At 36.5% G+C, this 14,829-nt stretch overlaps 1 protein-coding gene across 9 annotated transcripts in view; it reads right to left on the bottom strand.

Moving 5' to 3' along the window:
• SOX6 (SRY-box transcription factor 6) overlaps positions 1-14,829 on the bottom strand; it is a 375,857-nt gene that overhangs the window by 265,558 nt on the left and 95,470 nt on the right. For 2 of the 9 annotated variants that reach the window (XM_075162740.1, XM_075162743.1), the window contains exon 1: positions 1,291-1,795. The exons of 4 other annotated variants lie outside the window; for them this stretch is intronic. The gene's annotated coding sequence lies outside the window, so the exon portion shown is untranslated. Of the gene's footprint in view, positions 1-1,290; positions 1,796-11,898; positions 11,922-14,829 lie in introns of those variants that run through there. 3 more of the 9 variants (XM_075162751.1, XM_075162749.1, XM_075162747.1) reach the window with 3 other exon arrangements.

Here is a 14,829-nt window from a genome sequence, read left to right as displayed (position 1 = left end):
CTCTCTGCTCGAGTAGGCCAAAGTCACAAGCAAAACAATGAAGCCTGTCAGACAAATGCCACTTCTCCCTTTCACTTTCCTCCCTGCCTGTTCTTCCCTTCTTCCCATTTCTCCTTTGTCGCAGGCCATATCTTAATCCCATTCTCAAAATCAAAAGGTTTCTTCCTTTCTGCATGGCTCATGAAAGGTTACCACGTAGAACTAAATTGTTACAGGGGCTCAGCCTTCAGACTTGGGTTACTTTCAGTTTTTATCTGTATTTTCATTCTTGTACCACCACAATCCCTTTCATGTAGCTTTCGGGCTATTTCATAGGTATAGGCTAAAATCTAGGGACAGTAAACTCTTTCCCACCATGACAGATACTGTAGTAACATCATATGCATATTGAATTCCACTCTACACGCAAATAAGGATTTTTTTTTAAAGCTACTAATTTAAGTAACAGCACACAACTTAGGAAAGGTTGTTAAATACTGTATACAGACTTTCTAATTTCTATAGTATTAGACCATTATTTAAAAGATTTTACACATCTCATATAACAAACTAAATAGTGAAAACTGCATTGAAAAAATAAATGTTTATCGTACATATTGATTAGTATCAGCAGCACAAATTTCAAAGTTTTCCCAACACAGAGCTTTGAGTCTTTATAAAATCACCAAAATTATAAGACGATTATGTTCAACTGATCTAATGGTTTGGTTTGCATTTCTCTGTATAAACACAGTGGTATGTTTACCAAACATCCGTTTCCTTCTAACCCCAGATCATAGATTTTTTGAAACCCCACAAAAAAGAGTTTTTTAATGAACACAAATGTGTTCACAATATCAAAACAAACTTGAATAAATCATTCATACAGTGTGAAAACTGAAGTCTAATAACTCTGTGAATGAAAGAGCTCTGCAACATAAAAGTTTCCGTAACCTCCACAGTATGTTCAAGCACAACTAAAGACAGACTTACGTAATATATTAAGTTGCAATTGCAAAGGACTCTTCAGGTTTTGTAATCAGTTCTCACACTTAACCACAAACCAGTAAAGAATTATTACAATATTTCACAGTTACATACATTGCATAGCTTGGAAATATATCTTCTTACCAAAGTTAAAGCACAATTTTAATTTCTTTCATTCATTTGAGGAAACTGAGGATCAACATATGCTGTTTCATATGCTGATAGTTTAAGGAAATCAACAAAGATTCTTTTTAAAACTAAACTCTCTTACAATGAAAAACAGAAAGAAAAGACTTTATTCCTTTGAGAAGATGTCTAGCTTACCTGGCTTTGCCATTCCACACCGACAGCCTGAACAATATTATCAGCTCTTCAGGTACTAATTCTTGCTAACTGGAAGGATATTTTCTCTCTTGCTGGATTAATAATCAACTTTCCTGATAGTTCATTTGTAATTCTCTGCGGGTTAACCCTTTGCAGGGTTCCCATTTTGAACTAAGCAGCCTACACTGTTCAGTTCATTTTAATACAAAAATAACAAAACATATGATAGCACCTACAAGACAATTAAATAAAGAGCTAAAGAGAAAGTTTAAGAATAGATTCTTTTCAAAAACCAAAAGCTTATAAATACTTAAAACAAGACTTTCTTTCCCTTAAAGACTCTACTTAGTAAACCTAAGAGCCAGTAAACCAATACATCAACAAACTGAAAGCTGTAAAGTCCAATGGCTCACACGACAGCACACTCCCATGAAGCTACTGCTCAACCTCTCATCTTCGGTGTACGTGTAAATACGACGCATGCTTGCTGAATTCTGAAAATAACATCTTTTATTATTGAATAGTGTGCTGAGAAATTACCACAGTTATCAGTTTGTGCAAGGCCGTCCATCTGTGTTGTCAGAAAGCAAGAGCAAGAGTGGCCAGGAGTAAAAATGAGATAAGAGAGGCCCAGAATAGCTAAAAAGGGGAGTTCAAATAAGGTCAGAATAGTTTAAGATGGGATACCTAACAATTAGATGTAATTTTATTTTTCAAAAGTAATAGTAGCAAATTACATACATTTTATCAGTTTCATGAAAATTCAATACATTTTGGCAGCTCTCTTGTGAAATGAATAAAAAGATTATAAAACAAACCCAGTAAAGGGGTTTACAAATCTAGTATAGAAGGGTGAAACATTCTGGAAATCCTGACCTAAAGAAACTAGTCTTTGTTTGGGGGATATAAGATGGACCTTGGGATGTGCTTTGATTGTGGACAGAGGGAAGAGGAAGAGAAAAATAAACTTGTTGCATGGATGACCTGAGGCATAATGCTGCAAAAATGGAGAAATTATAAGAAAGCTTTTTTTCTTCCCTCCTGGAAAACAGTAACTTGGGGTTTTGGATGCTCTAGGGAAACTGTAAGAGATGACAGTTCTATTCACTATCAGAAATGCTTTCCTGGTAAATTGTGCTATAGCTGTTTTATTAAATAATACTGCAGTACTTTTGTTTCTTCCTTAGACAAAGGGACAGAGTCTTCAAAAGTTACTGCATAGCACAGAAGAGGCTTATCTATTTCGCTTTGCGTAAGAGCGGTCCTATAGCAAATCTATTTTTACACAACTGTAGGTCTCTGCTCTCTCTCTACTGCTCTCTCTCTTCTGTAGCACCTAATACAGTTTGCTGTAAGCTTTCTATGATATGTGCTGTAGAATTTATGATAAAATGCTATAAAGTGTTGAAGCAAATTTATTTCACATTTATAGTTAATTTTATTCTGTGCGTGTTTGAAGGAAAACCTTTTAAGAACACCAATAATGTGAGAAAGCTACAACAACTAAATTTATTGTTAAGTATCACATCAGTGGTACTCCTGGGGGCTCCTCTTCATGGGAAGAAAGCTTAAACAACATTTTCTAACACATTGGATTGCTTCCCAGAGATGTGATGGCCTACAGAGGCAGTGCTGAACAAAGCAGGCTGGAATAGTCAGTCAGTAAACAATCCTTTTCAGAGGATGGTCACAAATAAGTGCAACTTTGTTTAATAAAGGCAAATTATAGTTATCTTTTGTTCGTTAGAAGGTGCATTATCTTTCTCTCCTGTTCCACCTGACTAAACTGGTGGTATCTCTTCTATCACCTGACTGAGTAGTTGGCTGGAAATAATGGGACAAAACAATCCGCTATTGTTACAAAAGACAATGACCTTTCATGTCCTTGGAGCTCGCAATGACCTTTCATCTTTCCTATCCTCCAATGGTCTCTCCTAACAACTAAAACTACACCCTGTTAGGCTGAATTCCAGATTGTCATAAAAAGCCCCGTCCTTTCGAAACAAAACCAATTTTTACACCAAGGTGGAGGAGAAACACAGGTCCATTGTTCCCGCACAGATGGAAGTTAGAGTTACTAAGGCAACAGCTCTAATCCCCCTTTTTACCACCTTTTTCACATCATTGGCCTATCAAGTGTGCTACCTTTTAACTCATAAGCTCAAAAGCTGGTAGCCTAACTGACTGCCCTAATTAGCTACGATTTTCACAGTACAGACAACATGATGAGCTAATCGAAATTTGCAAAATAATGACGTACCTCCAGCAAATATTCCTCCTCCTGAGGCCCAGTCTTAGAATAACAATAATGAGACCATTATTAGAGGAGGGCATTAAAATGCTGCACTGCTGCTAAACAGAGAACTTAATTGTTCTGGTCTTGTCCATTGAATCAACAACCTATTGTTGTGGACTTGAAAAATAAAGGACTGGAGAATGGGTGCCATAATGATTGGTCTGTGCTGCCATACCAGCACTCTGTAGAATTGTTTTCCTTTTGAAACTCTTGATGGACTAGTAGTTTTGTTTAAAAGTAATATAAAAGGCAATTGTCTGGATAAAAAGTCCTATTTATTGAAATCTTTAGAAGCAGTTGCAGGGATTTGTTCATGACCCCCAAGATAAAAACATAGGGACCATAATAATGCTATTTGTAGAGACCACTGCTTGTAGTGACACTAGATAACACTGTCCTGTCTAGCCACTGCAAAAGGAAGGCAGGCATTTCCTTTGCAGACAGAAATCATGACAGAAGGTCAGATAGTGGACAGACCCAATTCATCTGTAAAAAGGAAGATGTTTCATTAAAAAAAAAAAAAAGAATGACCTAATATATTTGGTCATCGTATAGAATTCTGGGTTTAGATCAAACTGATAAAGGTATGCCTAAGTCAGTCACAACACAGGACTTTTTTGTTTGGTTAGTTGGGTAAATATTAAAAATGATAGACCTTTTTTTTTTTCCTTCACCTCTTCTATAGAATTATACCCTAAACTTTGTAGTTGGGAAACTGAATAATATACCTTGAGATTTAGTGACTCAATTGATGTAAATTGTAACTTACTGTTAGCTTAGGATATTCTTTATTTAAAATTGTAACTGGGAGGAAGAGATATCTAAAACCTCCTGAATGTCTTTTAATCTTTTTTTTTTTTTAATTGATAAGAAAGTAAAATCTACAGCTTTTCACAAAATGTTTAAGATAAACATGATCTTGAGAAAAAAAAATATTCTCCCAAATCAAAAATCTTAGTTTTATTACATCAAATCATTGTTAAATAACACTCTCAGCTTTTACTGCAATAGAATAGTTGAAAACATATAAGCAATAACAGACTTACACTTTGGAACAGAAATTAACATCATGTCTTATTGTATTTTTTATAGTTACCTCTCTTAATGCATCTTTCTACATACAAACTGCTCAAAAATAGGCTATGACTCTAGGTTAATATAAACAATCAGAAACAACAGAATTTGGGCTTGCAAGAGTACCCATTGGTACTTTGCTATTTATTTCAATGGGAAAAGCTTAGGTTTTAATTTTTCTTGTTCTTATCAACATACTGTAAATCAAACTGAAAAAAAAAATGTGAAAAGGAAAAAAAAGGGGAAGAAAACTTAAAGTTAAAGGTTAACCCAAAAGGCATTTTCAGCAGTGCTTAGAACTGCTCACATAACATAAAGTTGTCTTGCATGTACTCACAGAACACGTTTTCTTTAAACTCAGGGCTTTTTCTGTTAGTAAATTGAAAAATGCCTAATATAAAGAAGTATTAAATTGTAAATAAGACCTCTTGCTTCATTCAATCCATGCTTTGCTTCATTTATCTTCATCTTGTTAGGCTAAATTAATTAACAATCTCTGTGTTGCACACTTTCTCTTTTCATTACATCAAATAATGGCCTGGATATGGGAGAAAACCCTCACCACAGGGATCTTGAAACACTACCTTGAGGAAGAGTCTCTTACATATGTATTGCTTTAGTAATATTAACTAGCTAGATGTTACGACATTTATTAAATGGATTCTTCATCGCTTTAAAATACTTATCCTGATTTTTTGAGAAATAAAAATATTTTGAAAAAATCAGAGGCTTGCAATAGATCATGTTTACAATTTGTAAGCCACAAGTACTAAAAGAAAGAAAGTACCTAAATTTATCAACAGTTTTACTCAATGCTTTATTTAATATAAAAAAACTGCACTAGAATACAATTTCTGGCCAACTGTATATACAGTCCCAAACATATTAATGTGTCAAATTACTCAAACCAAGTTGCTGTACCATTTGTCTGTGAATGTTGTGTATATAATTAATTGGATGTCTGGGACAGTTTCATTGGTAAATCTGGTTATTTTAATACTGTAATGGCGAGCAATGTGCTAAACTATTAGGCAAGTTTTCTTCCTTTAACCTACATTATGGCATCTAGAGCAAAAGGACAAAACAGTAAAGCCTTTTCTAATCTCACCCTGATCAAACAACCCTCTTTCTCCAATCAGAGCTTTGTGCGTGATATCTTTCTGCTAGTGTTTCTTATTTAATTAAAACAGACACTGACAGAAGGACATGGATTAGGACTGTAATGATGCATTTACTTAGATTAATCGGAGGCTCCTTTTGGAGTAATGGCTTAAACAAAGAACAAAAGGAAATTGTTATGAAACAGCCTTTTATCCCAGGCAAAGGTCACATTATGAGGTTTTTAATTTTGTCAGCCTCTGTTATATTGGGCCTTGCTACTGGAACATGAGAAGTGCTTCTCTCCCCCACTCCCCCGAGCCAAGCCAGTTATTATAATACAGCCATTAAAGCTGCAAATTAAAATGTCTGATTTTAAAACAGGTTGCTTAGCTTTCAAAACCCTCTAATTAGCATGTTGTGCATTGTTGTGAAGGAAAGAAACCTAAAATGCTAATGACCTGCTGCCAGGTGACCACACTGCTGTGCAAAATAATACAGACCCTTTCAAGTAGTAGTAATAATAATAATAATACCCAGCTCTTATGAATTACCCAACTCCAGGTCTACTCTGCGCCACATGTGCTTAAAGAAACAAGCGTGCATCCAGCCAAAGATCAGAGTTCAGTAGTCAGCACAAGAGATTGTTGTATGTTAACTGCGAAGAAGTCTGTGCCCATTCAGACACTGCAAGCAAAGAGAAAAACATTTGAAACCACCATGGGCCAGGTGATACTTGGACGAGGCACAGAGAAAAGCACAGAATGGAAAATTCTTACCCTCTCAGACAGAAACTACAGATACACTTCTGTAAATCTCAAAAGAGCCAGCCCCAGCTTGCTGTGATAAATTCTGCTTCTGTGCTTTGTTCACAAAAAAGCAATAATGCATTAAAAGACCCCAAAGACAAGTCTACTTTTGTCCTTTTTCAGTTTACCATTCATTGTAACAAGTTCATTGAACACACAAAGTTAACCTAGAGCTGGCAAATTTCAAAATTTTTCAACAAGTCTTGTGATATTTTCTTAAAATATGCTACAGGAGAAAGTCTGATAATGCGACTTCAAAGACTCAAACCAAATAGAAAACATTTTCTTAAACCTCATGGTACTTGAAGCTCTTTTTTTTTTTGAATATTTGAGTTCTAGCAAACTTACTCACTTAACACAAAATTTCAAAAGAAAAGAACTCTCATCTCCCAGTGACAAAACGTATTACAAGTGACTTCCTTTTTTGAAATCTTGGCTGCGAAAACATTCATTAGTCTTCTGCACCACCTAAACTGTACAGAGACCCAATCCTTCTCCAGTTACAGAGTCCAGATCTCTGGCAAGCTGAAATGCCACACAGTACCTAGAGGCACACAACCTGATACCAACGAAGAAGCTAAACCTTGCTGACAGTGCCAACGTTGGGTCCAAACAACAGCAGCAGAGGCTGCTGTTCAGCACCACAAAGAATACCTTCCTGAAAAGTCTGGAATAATTAGCTGGGCAGTCAAGATTAACCCCACTTGACCTGTTTTTTACCAACAGCTAAGAAAAAAAGGCTTTCTCTGTAACTTGATGTCTTTGCCATAAAGATCCTGGTCCAACCCTTCCAAACATACCAGCATAGCGTGACAGCGTTCTTCCAAGTTCACAGTAGTAGGAAGTTGGATGAGATGTTGAGAAGCTGTGTTGGCCTCGATGTCTGCTCATTCGCAGAAGTCTCCCACCCTTCAAGTGATCCCTAATTGACGAGTAAGGGACAAAAATGACTGCAAAGGGGATTTTCAATCATTTTTAATCCCTTCTTGTTTTACTTAAAAGTTCATCAGTCCAGAGACAAGCTACTGTGCGATTCCAACTCCCAATCCCCCCAAAACCACTACTCAATGGAAAGCACAATTCAATTCCTTCCCAGATAAATTACAAACCAGCCAGGTTAAGCAAATTATAATATGTAAGGGACCATGGGTTTGGTTTCATCTGAAACCCATATGTCAACACTCTGTATTGCTTGTCTCTATTTTATACTGTACAGGCCAGATTCTGCCACATTGTTGCCACTACACTCCCTCACAATATAGTCCCCATCCTGAAAAAATTGACAACTTGCCCTTGAAAATATTAACACAATTACATGCAAGTCACTGAAATGACCCACTTAAAAAGGAAAACTACACTTATTTGGAAAGATGGTAATTTCAATTTACTTAACACTCAAACACCTGAGCTGCTTAAAAGGTGGCAAACAAATTCTAGTAAACAAAATGTTAATAAAATTAACTATGTAGGAGTATTCTAGCTGGTTAAAAATATGCTGAACTTCACAATAGTCTTCTACAACTTCGAGATATCACTGTCATCAGCCGGTACCACCATTTATTTATTTATTTAAACTTAACTTCTGTTCTGCCAAGATAATCTTAAGATAGGAGAACCTGTTTTCACATACACACGTATCATCTGCTAGTGTTCCTTGGCTGCCTCTTAGTTGTTATTTTTTCCTGAGTAAGACCACCTCTGCGAGATAAAAAACACACTGCTAAGTTTATTTATAAAAAAATATGCTAACTTCTAATGAAAAACAGACTTTATGCAAAGTGATAGGTGGCTCTATCCTTTAAAACTCACAGTCAGGAAATAACCATTATTTTCATTTGTGGCTGTGCACACACTATGTTTGTAGAATTCATCCTAACAGTGTCTTTTAAAGGCATCTTGCGATGGCTACGGCATTGATATGCACAATGCAAACACACTGTTTCCCAAAAGTTCTATTTGTTCCGTAAAATATATGAAATATGCCAATGCTCTTTTACTGAACAAGTAATAAAATCTGCATTAGTATCCTACACAGAATGTGAATTCGTGCTTTAAGATCAGAGCTGCTTAGATAGCAAATTATCTGCATCATTTCACATTTACCAGCTAGAGAGCTGTCCAGGTACAGTCTGTGTACAGTCAGCACTAGAACAATCAGTGCCTACATGAATACAGTACTTTGCGACCTGTGGTTTTTGCTGAATATCCATGTAGTACATAGAAATATATGTAAAAGAACAACAGTAATACAGTAATCTAAGACTTCAATGTAGGAGTCTGACAAGAGTCAGGCTGGCACAGCAGCAGCTAGTGGCATGGCACGGTGGAAACACTAGTAAAGCAGTCAAACACTCAGTAATCATGCGGTTTGGTGCAGAATAAGACACTGATTGGGCTTTGATGCATTACGAGTTCAACTGGGCCCATTAAAGTACATCTCTGAGTAACTATAGTGCTCTGTCATGTTGATCCCAGAAACTCTGGTGGCTAATATAGAGCAGAAAAGTCAATCTACTTTCTCATATCCTTGAAATCACTTTCACACACCCAAGCAAAAGTCACAATATGCTCTGCACTGATACATAGCAAAATAAAATATATTTCTTCAAAAAAAATCATCAAGTCATTGAGATTTCACACATAATAATGTAAGCATATTTGACCCAAAGATGTGAAGAAGTCAGTTCCTTCTAAATATGTTTTTTTTACTCAAGTAGCCCCACAGATTAGTGTGTGTTTTTTATGTACGTATATATAACATGAAACTATATATACATAATAGAACCCATATAACAGTCACACAATGGAACCCAATCCTGTTCTTCGAATTGCCAGCTTGTGCCCCCAACCACTAGCACTGATTATACAGAACAGCAATTTTCTCTATCTTCATATACTGTGAAACAAGAACAGTTCTTATCTCTGAGCACCAGTAACAGCTCTTTGGGTTTGTCCCATTATGCATGACATGTCTCAGTTTTTTCCATGTATCCTTCTCTACAGGTTCTCCGCATCCTACTCCACCTGGTCAGTCCATACTGGTATCACTGTACGCACAGCTTTGTCTATCTGTCAGATGACAGAAAGCTGAGCTGTCTGCTCTTTGGGTTTCCAGAAGACTGCATTTGGGCCAAAGTAGCTCTTTTCAGCCCAGAGAACTACGGGATCAAACAACTTACATATTTGAATTCAAGTCACTTATCAGATTACCACATTGACACTAGAAATTCTTATTGCTATTTAACACTTTTTGCAATTCTAGATATCCCCTCTCATTCCAAAACTTGATTCCCATCTGATTTGTGATATAACATACAAAACAGTGTTCAAATCCCTTATAATTTTCTTATTTGGTTTTGGAACTGTTGCCCCTATGAACATACCATTGAACTTTTGAACTAACATCTTAAACGCTCTTTGCAATTGGGGTCTTCATATTTTCATATCTGCTAATTTTTTTAGTCCTGAAGATAAACTAGATAAACATTGGAACAAAAATCACACAGCAGTCAACTACACTCTTCTGGCTATTATCACTTGATTTCAATAAATGATAGGGCTATTATATTCCAAACTGTCTTCTGCGAGAGAATACTGATCTATGCAATTCATCACAGATTTTATAGTGAGTGTCAGAAATTAAGTTGATAAACTATTTTGTGTTATATGTAATAGAAAAATTACCTATATACTTTCAAATGCAGATAATATACTCGATGAGCATTTCAAAAAATATTTTGCATTCTAGTATGCAAAAGTAGCCTGCACAAATTACGTGAAAATTTCACCCCAATTAAGTGAAAAGAAAGTTATCCGTATGCAAATTTGGTTTGCATCTCACTCCACAAACACAGGCTAGGTTTCCAGAGAAACTGGGCCAAATGTAACTGTTAAGGGATTTCAGTTTGCTGGTGAACCCAACATGAAATAGCTTATACACAGAAAGGCATCAGGCATATATAATTACAGCATCATACTCACATACAAAAGATAGCCATGGGGTGAACTTCAATACCTCCTCAAAAAATAATTCAGTAGGCACCTTTCAGCATTTAACTTACAATTTTCCCACTAGTCAAAATTTCCCGATCAGTATTGCCTAATGAAGGGGGCACACGGAAGAGTAAGGCAAATTTTTGACTCAGTACCTGGCATACTAATTACCTTTTTATGCCTTGGTTTACCCGTGTGTAAAACAGGAGAAACAAATCCTTTATAAATCACCTTTCTAAACTGCTTTGAGATCTGCTGATAAAAAGAGGGAATGAGGGAAATGGAATCTCTAAGCACTCTGAAACAGGTATCACTTAAAAACAAAACAAAACAAATGAACATAAAGGTTTGGGGTTTTTGGTTGGTTTTGTTGTCGTTGTTAGTTTTTGGTTGGTTTTTTTTTTCCTTTCTCTAATGTTGGTGCTTTCAATACCCAATCAGCCCGTCATGCTACTGCACTGTTTTATTATAAAGTGGATCAGAACAGACAAATTAATCAAGTCAGGACAGCAAGTGCACTTTGTTTACGTGCTCTATCCTGTACATATCTTTCCTAGTTCAGACTGAAATCCAGCTCCAGCTGCAACAGCTTTCAGGCTGACAAATCTTTCTGGAGCTGTGCCACACAGTGTTTCAGACCTGGAAGGTGCTGCAAGCAGGCACTTTCACTACACTTCTTAAAACCCCATATATCAATTTTTCACACATTAAACATCCCTCCAAAGGTATACCTGGTGCAGTTTAATGATATGCACCATCCAATCTTTGGGCACTCATTTCTTCTGCCCATATAATTACCAGGATTTTAAATCTTTCACTTATAAAGCGTGGAATTAAAATATATAACCTATTAGAAAGAGGATACTCTTAACCACAGCGTAGAGACTCATTTATAGTTCACTCTCAAAGAGCTTAGGGTAATAGATTTTGAAAATGTGTCATTTTTGGTATATATTAATATTTGGGGGTATATCTAAATCTTTACAAAATTTCCACTGCTGACAGAGCTGGAAACTCTGTCACACTGATGGAAACTAAAGCAGTTTAGTAAGCAAAGTAATGCAAATAAGTTGAACCACCTAAATTTTTTAATTATTTTAATCAGTTCAGTGTTCCACCAAGTTAACTTAGCGCAGTTATAAAAGTCTTGCTGGTAATCACCGAGAATGAGCCGTACAACTACCTGGTTTCTTCAACATTTGTGAAAAACATGGTTATCCCAAATGGGTTTTGAAAACACAGTTTTTCTGACTTTTCATAAATATATATGATCTTTATATACATATGTGCGTATGCATACGTATATATGTAGGTATATATACCTACATGTACACTTACATGTAAGCAAAATCATTAGGTTGTGTTCTCAGCCTTTTCTTCAAAGCCCACCAGTTAGAGCAGACGGAAACACAGAGCCATTTCTCAGCTCTGGTACCTGGAAGAGGAGACCAGAAGCTGCAGGAGGTGAGCGGCCTCGGGGACAGATGCCTCAGCCAGAGGGGAGGGAGCAGAACTGAGGGGAGGAGAGCGAGGGTGGCAACGGCTTGGGAGAGCGCAGGGACTCCCTACAAAAACCCGGGAGCTTCTGCTTTCTGCTTCTTCTAGCATCTGCATTTGATAGGAAACATTGGTGAGCACTTCTTTCCGACGGACTACTTCGGATTAGAAAAGGGATGCGAGAAATGGAAGAGTTCAATACATAAGTTTATAGAGAGGTTTGAGATGATCACAGAGAATGATCATCTTAAATCCTAGAGAGATAGTGTTTTGCTTTATTTTTTTCCCCTCAAGCCTGCACCTTTTGCCATAATGAAATGCATAGTCAGCCCTCACTTAGTAAAACATTTGTGTTGCCATGCAGTTAAACAAATGGTTTTTTCATTTTCTTTTAAAATAGCCTCCCACCCATGTTTCTCTAAACAGTGGCCCATCAGTCCAGCTGGATAACATGTACGAGCTGAGCAGCTCTTGCCCCATTAAAAGGGTCCTTTCCTTCTTTCATCAGCCAGAACACATGGGGAAATAATAGGACTTCAAAAATAATGGAGTACATCTGAAAGGAATTCTGATTCCGTAATATTCCCACATTCCACTATAACTCACAGCATCCGATCGGCATTCAGCATAATAGTTTTAGCACAGGCAAGTGCAGAAGATCAAGGTAATCTTTTCTTATTTCTTTTACACACTGATATTCATAATTCCATTGTGTGCTCTTTTTCCTCTATTTTTATTCTTCCCGATTCTTTGTATGAAATATGAAGAACTCACAAGTATGATTATCAAATTTATGGTGTATGCTTGCTACACCGTACATTATAGTCTCACAGTTGTTTGCCCTGCAGTATGAAAGATTTGCATAGCATTTAAATGGGAGAGATCTATACAAACTATAGTTAAAATATTATTACATTTATATGTTTTTCTATATGAACTAGTAAAAAAAAATAATTTTTTATTCCACTTTAGGGCAACATTTTACTACAATTAAATTAAAAGGCTTAGCTCTGCTACTTCTTTGAAAAGAATCATGACCAAAAAGACACAATTTTGGGAAAGATAACTGGAAGATGATAAAGAAAATCTCTCTACTTCCATGTGAGGCAATATCACTACCAAATATATCTTGTTGATATTTAAAATCTGAACATATTCCCTTCTGTAATTCTTTAATCTGTGTGCACAATTTATACGGGAGCTTTGAGAGAGAAAAGAACGAAGCGCTTGCTTTTAATCCTGAGGGGGTTTTATGTGGTGTTGTTTTTGTTGTTGTTGTTTTTTAATTCATTATACTCTCCCTTTCCCATCACTGGTGACCATCACTGCAGCACCATACCTCCAGCTGTGAGCTTGAACATACAGCTCCCTGAAGCCAAAACAAGTGCTGCTTTTCTGATTTAGAACAAGAGACATTGGAAGGAGGGGAAAAAGCTTAAGCTTCCATTCCTTTTGAATTTCAGTGTCACCTCTGTAATGAAGTATATGACACAGCAACCTAGACAATACGACAAATTACAGGAAAAACTGCAGCAATTAAGATTACAGAAAATTATCAGCTTTTTTAGCAGCAATTTAATATTGTGTCACCTTCAGAGGGCAAAACCTCTTTAAACCATGTTTTACATGAAATATTTGATAAACCATACACCTAATTTGTAAGGTTTTTCTGTTACAGAGCACAAGATGAAATCTTATGCACTTGGCATTACTCCTCTCAGGGAGGACTATCGCCTAAGAGGAGAGGAATTCCCTCTTGCAGGAAATCCAGCACGTTAGACACAGACAGAAGGACAGATGGAAAGAAGGAAGGAAGGAGGGTAAATATCAACAAGTAAAAGGACAGATTACCTTGGCAGTTGTGCAACAGTTACAGAAAAGGAATTTAAAAGGAAACTATTTTTTTCTCCTCATGAAGTCCAGAGTACACATTTTATTATAGTGAGCACTGACTTAATTTTCCAAGACTCAGCCTGAGACAACAGCAGCTGACTACAAGCTCAGCAGAGGAGTCTAAAATTAGTGGTTTTAAAAGTCTTTTTATTCTCATAAAATTTGTACATTAAAACTGACATTTTAAAAGGTTACCTCTGTAGAGAGCAACTAACAGCTATCAAAATTTAAAAACACCAATCAAATGTAAACGTGTTTCAAACCAAACTTCGGTTAGCGCAGACAAAGCGCCATGCCAAACAGCAGCGCAGAGCAGGAGAAAGCTTTGAGAAAAATTATAAACTAGGTAAATCTTCAAGTTATAGTATTATTGCAGCAAAGCTGTAGTTTAGAAATCTTAGTGCTAACTGCAAAATGGTCTGCGTTATTCTACGTCGTTTGCCATAGTAAGTGGATTTACTACCACTTCAAACAAATTATCAATTCTAATTGAGCAGGTTTGTGATATAGCCAGAGAAAAAGGCTTCCTTTTAAACTTGGCCTGTTTTATTTTTCTGCCCTACTATAGAATACCCCTTATTCCATATGGATTTTTATACACTTTTTATACACTTATACACATAAGAAAAATGCAGCTACTCATTAACATGTCCACAAGTGTACTAAAATGACATTTACCCCAGTCTTTTATATGTAAGTTTGTTTTACCTGTCACATACAGCTGTAAGTGGAAGAGACAAGTTAGTCCAAGGACATAATGTCTTTCAGGCTCTATAGCACTTAGCAGGTTACTGGGCCTCCAAGGCCTAACAGATTTAACCAAGACTTTTCACACAATCAGGTAAAGAGAGCTAGGCCAGTCAGCAGATGTCCCATTCA

This window comes from Calonectris borealis, chromosome 14 (genome assembly GCF_964195595.1).
Source record: "Calonectris borealis chromosome 14, bCalBor7.hap1.2, whole genome shotgun sequence".
NCBI classification, from domain to species: domain Eukaryota; kingdom Metazoa; phylum Chordata; class Aves; order Procellariiformes; family Procellariidae; genus Calonectris; species Calonectris borealis.
The sequence above is the reverse complement of the archived record's forward strand: the minus strand, read 5'-3'. Positions and strand labels throughout refer to the sequence as shown.